Below are 6102 nucleotides of genomic sequence, written 5' to 3'. Positions count from 1 at the left end.
GGTCCACCTGTTCCTTTCTTTATTTGCCACTCCAGCCCCCGTCCATGGATGAGAGAATTCTACACACATGCCTCCCACAACTCCGAAGTCAAAAATGGTTTCCCTTGCGCGAGTTCTGGTTTTCTCCTCCCCATGCCTCATGCCCAGGGCCAGGGTGCACGTAAATCTCTGAGATCCTACTTTCTTTTGGCCTTTCTTGGCCAGTGACCCCATGCAGCGTAGCCACACTCATGGCTTCCCCCTGCCTTCCTGACTTGTCCTGCCTCCTTGGACAATCGTTCTTCCACCTTTTTAGCTTGGTTCTTAGCCCTGTGCGCTGACATATTATATAGCAGGCAAGCGCTGGCTTTCAGCGTCAATCCCTGACATTGAATTCCAACTCTAAATTTAGTAACTGTAGGATTTTGGATAAGGGCTCTTTGAGTTTCTTTTCTTATCTCTAGACTGAGACTGTTAATACCCACCAGTTAGAGCCATTTTAAAAATTAAATGAGATTCTGTTAACCAGTAGTTGTATTTCTTAGGTGCCATCCCCTGTGCTAGACACATTTACCAACAACCTACAGCTCTTCCAACAACTCTCCACGTAAAGCAGCTAATAGGATCCAGGTCATTCTGTATACTCAACAACTGTTGGTCTTTTTTCTTTGTTCTTTCTCACCGTGTGATCCACAGCTCCACCTCCTTTCTCTCTGCAGTTTACTTCCCAATGTGTTTTTCTTTTTTTTCTTTTTCTTTTTTTTTTTTTCTTTTTAGACAAAGTCTTGCTCTGTTGTCCAGGTTGAAGTGCAGTGGTGGAATTTTGGCGATCTCAGCTCACTGCAAGCTCTGCCTCCCGGGCTCAAATGATTCTCCTGCCTCAGCCTCCTGAGTAACTGGGACTACAGGAGCACATCACCACACCTGGATAATTTTTGTATTTTTAGTAGAGATGGGGTTTTACCATGTTGGCCAAGCTGGTCTCGAACTCCTGACCTCAAGGGATCCATCCGCCTTGGCCTCCCAAAGGGTTGGAATTACAGGCGTGAGCCACCGTGCCTGGCCCCCAATGTGGTTTTCTAATTTTTCTAATATCCCACATTTCTAGATGACAACTGGGGTTTGTGTTTTTTGTTTCTTTTTTCTTTGTTTTACTTGAATGTCAGGCAGTCACCTTAAACTCAACATTCTTTGTAAGTCAATCTCATTGCCTTTATCTGCCACACCTCTTTTTGCCCTTTTTCTCTCTGTCAATGGTGGCATAATTCTGTCTCCAGTCATGAAAACTTACAACAGTGGTTCTCAACCCTGGCTGCACGTTAGCCACCTGGAAGCTTTTGAAAATGCTGATGCCACCATACCAGTGAAATGAGTCTCTGATTCAGGGTTGGAAACCACTGACAGTATCACCTGCTCTCTCATCTGCACTTCCCTAGCTGGCTCCTGGACCTGTCCTATCCATTTTCCTTGGATAGAAAGCTAGGCTTTTCTTTGTCCGAAGCTATTTGGGCCTGGGGAAGAGCTTGAACCCCAATTGGGCTGAAGGTTCTCTTTCAGGAGTCATTAGCCACGGGGAGTTAAGGGAATAGATTACGTAAGGTCTGGGCTGCTTGGGTGGAGTCTGCATTATGAGAGAGTGTCTATGCCGTGGGTCCACCTATAACAGCCTGTCAACAGATTTTCCTGCCTTTACACTCTCCTACCTTTAGTCTCTCTTGCATATAGCTGCCGTGTCATCTCCCTAAAACACCTGAGCCAATAGCTCTAGGGTAGTTTCGTTATAGGTTTAAATTTACAAGACTAATACTTGCAAAGCATTTTTATTCCTGCTAGCAATTATTCCTACAAATCAGGTAACAGTGCTCAGGTGGGACACAGAAGCCCAGGGTGCAGGCCTCCTCCAGGCCCCTTCCTACCTGAGGCTCAATTCCAGGCCCAGATCAAGTTCTGCCTCCTCTAGATAAGCTTCCCCTGGTGACTACAACCCTCACCTGTCTTCTCTTCCTTTGAACTTTTGTGGCCCTTTCTTTCTATAGTAATCCTCAAATGTGTTGGGTTATTTTTGACTATTCAGGCACATAATTTCTTATTTCCCTGACCTTGGTTTAACCTCTATAAGGCTAGGGACTGGAAGATACTCTTTTCAAGTCCTCAGTAGCAAGATGACATGCATACGTGAAGGGATAACTTTATTATTTGTTAGTCGAATGAACAACTATGAACTCATTGTGCGAAGCCTTAAAGATTTTACATGAATGTCTTCAGCAAGTAATCTTTTGTGTGCAGGGAACATAATTCCATTCAAACTAATCTAATGAAAAGGGAGTTATTCTAAGGATACAAGGGGATCTCATGGGACCAACTGCAGAAAGGCCTCAGGGTGGGAGAGTTGTCTGCAAACGCTTGGGTCTCAGTCTGTCATCATTGGAATCTGCTGTTCTCCTTAGTCTCGCTCCCCCTTTGCTCTCCAGGCATCTCTTAGACTGCTGCATTCATGTCCTGTGTGCACATACGTGTGTGTTGCTCAGCTGTCCCTCCCCTGACCTTCTCTTTCCTCCCTCCTGCCCACCTACCCTCCCAGGTTTCAAGTCCTCACAGGCCCAGGCCTTTCCTCACCTCTGCCTGTCTCTCCACTCTTTTCTGTGCAGATCAAGTTCGTCTATAAGGCTGAGTTTCTGCCTCTGTGAGTGTAGTTTTCCGAGGGCTTTGACTCCACCCAAACAGCCCAGACCTTATGTAATCTATTCTCTTAACTCCCCATGGCTAATGACCCCTGAAAGAGAACCTGTGGCCCGACTGGGGTTCAAGCTCTCCCCCAGGCCCAGAGCTTCGGTCTGGAGGTGATAAAACTGTGGGTCATGAAGGTCAACCTCGAAGGTGAACTTAAACAGAACTATGGCGTGCCTGCCCAAGCGAGTAAATGTCATGTACTAGCCACCCTTTACCATGTGGCTTTGTTTTGCCCATAAAGGGGGCTGGAGATATTTTCTCACCCATTGTCTATGAGTCCATCCACATGACGTGCTTCAGTTCTGTAAGTTGGAACTGACAGTGTGCAGGTTCCAAGCCTAGGCCTCAGGAGACCTCACGTATTGCTCCCTGTGCTCTGCTATTGCCACAAGGACCACATTTCTGCATTAGTCTGTCTCAGGAAGAAGAGAGATGTGAGGGGCAAAGCTGAGCCATCCCAGCTGAGCCTGGCCTCCCATCAGCTGACCCATCAGCCAATCCACAGATCTGTGACCATAAATGACCATAAGCCAATAGCTCTAGGGTAGTTTTGTTATGCAGCAATTTTGTGGCAATAGCTAGCTGATACACCCTCTTTGCTGGTGCTTCCCCTCAGCCAATATACATGCTCAGGTCTCTTTGTCTTAGCCTATTTTTGATATAAAGGAATACCTGAGGCTGGGTAGTTTATTAAAAAAAAAAAAAAGAGGTTTATTTGACTGATGATTCTGCAGGCTGTACAAGAAGCATGGTGCCAGCATCTGCTTCTATTGATGGCCTCAGGAAGCCTCCACTCATAGTGGGAGGGAAGGGGAGCTGACATCACATGGTAAGAGGAAGGGAGCAAGAGAGAGAAGAGGAGATGCCAGGCTCTCTTAAACCAGCTCTCGCATGAACTAACAGAGCAAGAACTCTGAACTTGCTTCTGAATTCACAGCCTACCTCGGGATGGCACCAAGCCATTCATGAGGAATCTGCCCCCACTAACCAAACACTCCCATGAGGCCCTACCTTTAACAATTTGATCCCTATGAATTTGAATTTGGGGGTCAAATTTCAACCTGAGATTTGGAGGGGAGAAATATTCAAACTATATTACTCTCTCTTCTCGTAATCAGACAACTCCCTTTTATGCCTCTCAGTCATTGCTGGATCTCACTCCTTCCCTTCATGGCCAAATTCACTGAAAAGATTAGTCCATGATCTTCTTCTAGTTTGCCTGTTCACACTTTCATCATCATCACAGAAATTTTAAGCATATACAAAAATAGAGTAGTACAAAGAACCCCTTTGGACCTATTATCCAGTTTCAATAGCCAATTTTTTGCCATTCTTGTTTTATCTAACTGCCTCCAGGGCCAATCTACGACTCACAGACCTCAACGTCAGCATATTCAAAACTGCTCTCCCCACTGACCTCAGGGTTTCCCTGTCTCCATGAGCAGTGCCACCATCCACCCAGCTGAATGAACCCATGGCTCCTTCCCTTCTCTCACCCTTGCATTTATGAAATGATCTGTCACTGTTGATTTTATGTCCCCATCTTCAGTGACACCGAAGGGAGGCTCTGATCCTCTAGTTCCCATAGTCAGCTGTGATTCCATCAGAAAAGGAGTGTCCAGAGAGCAAACCAGCCACCCCCTAGTCATGTGGAAAGAGTCCTGCTCAGGGGCCATTCTCCCCCAAACGGTTCCACATCTCCCCAGTTCTCCCATTAGTCTGCCAAGACTGGGCCTTCTTTCTATACCATCTGAGTGAGTGTGATTTTATCATGGGCATAGCATGTGGAAATCCACATTAGCCTCCCCGCTTGCCACTATCCAACTTATGAATGAATTTGCATCAAATAGAAAGCCAAGATCCCTTCCGGCTCTGACATTCTGATTCTTTGACAGGAAATAGGGAGATGGTAAGACTTTTTTGAGCTAGAGGTTGGCAAGATAAATGTGATACTTCCAGCTCTAACGTTCTATGATTCTATGATAAGAAAGAGGGAGGTAGTGATAACTTTTTGAGTCAGGGCTTGACAGGATAAATATGGTGCTAAAGCAAATAAGGATGTAGAATAGGATTAGGAGAGAGTCGTAGAGTAGGAAGGCACACTACTCTCCTGACAGTATCATCATTATCATCACCAGAGTAGGAGGTCTGGACTCCAGGGTGTGACCATGGAACCAAAAAGAAGGGGACAGGTAGAAGAAATTTGAGTGTTTAGGTTAAATGGCAATTCAGCAATGGTGGTGGTTGGAGGCACAGGCTTTGGAGGTTGGTAGACCTGACTGAATCCTGGCTCTGGCATTTACTATTTGACCTTGAGACAGATATTTAATCCCTCTGGAGTTCAGGTTTTCTGTACAATGGAGATAATATTTATGCCACATCATGGTCGTGAGAATTATATGAGATAATTCATGTGAGGTGTTTAACACAGAGCCCAGCACATAGTAAGCAATCAAAAAATAGTAGTTTTTTTTTTTTTTTTTTTTTTTGTGCAATTAGATTACAGAAGGTTGAGACTTGCATCTCGCTAGCAGACTCTCCTCCTTGCCTCCTTGACCTTCTTGGCTTCCACACTTTGCTTTAACCAGCTACCCTGTTGGAGAAGTCTACAAGGAAAATAATTGGTGGTGGCCTCTGAGCAACAGCCAACTAGGAACAGAGGCCCTCAGTCAGGAGCCCAGAAAGAACTGAATTCTGCCAGCAATGCTGCAAGCTTAGAATTGGCTTCTGCTGCAGTCAAACCTTCAGGTGAGACCCTAACCTGGCTGATTTCTTCACTGCATCCTGGGAGAGGCCCTGAAAGAGAATTCATTTAAGCCATACCTTGATTCTGGGCCCACAGAAACTGTGAGATAATAAACGTGTATTTGGTTTCAGCCACTGCGTTTTAGGGTAACTTGTTATGCTGCATAACTAATACACAGAGTCCAGGCTTTTCATGCCACAAAATGACTCTAGGCCTGGTGGCTCTGAACTCACATGGAGGAGGGAGCATTTGAACAAAGGGGGTTCTGGAAGGGGGTGGGGCTCTGACACAAAATCCAGCCATTTTACAAAATGTCTTCCTAACCATAAATCAGATACAGTAAGTCCTCACTTAATAATGTCAGAGGGGCCAGGCGTGGTGGCTCATGCCTGTAATCCCAGCACTTTGGGAGGCCGAGGCGGGCGGATCATTTGAGGTCAGGAGTTCAAGACCAGTCTGGCCAACATGGCGAAACCCCGTCTCTACTAAAAATACAAAAATTAGCTGGGCGTGGTAGCGGGCACCTGTAATCCCAGCTACTCAGGAGGCTGAGGCAGGAGAATCACTTGAACCTGGGAGGCGGAGGTTGCAGTGAGCCGAGATCGTGCCACTGCACTCCAGCCTGGGCGACAGAGCGAAATTCTGTC

The sequence above is a fragment of the Theropithecus gelada genome, chromosome 17 (assembly GCF_003255815.1).
Source record: "Theropithecus gelada isolate Dixy chromosome 17, Tgel_1.0, whole genome shotgun sequence".
Classification (NCBI taxonomy): Eukaryota; Metazoa; Chordata; class Mammalia; order Primates; family Cercopithecidae; genus Theropithecus; species Theropithecus gelada.
This window is presented reverse-complemented; position numbering follows the sequence as displayed.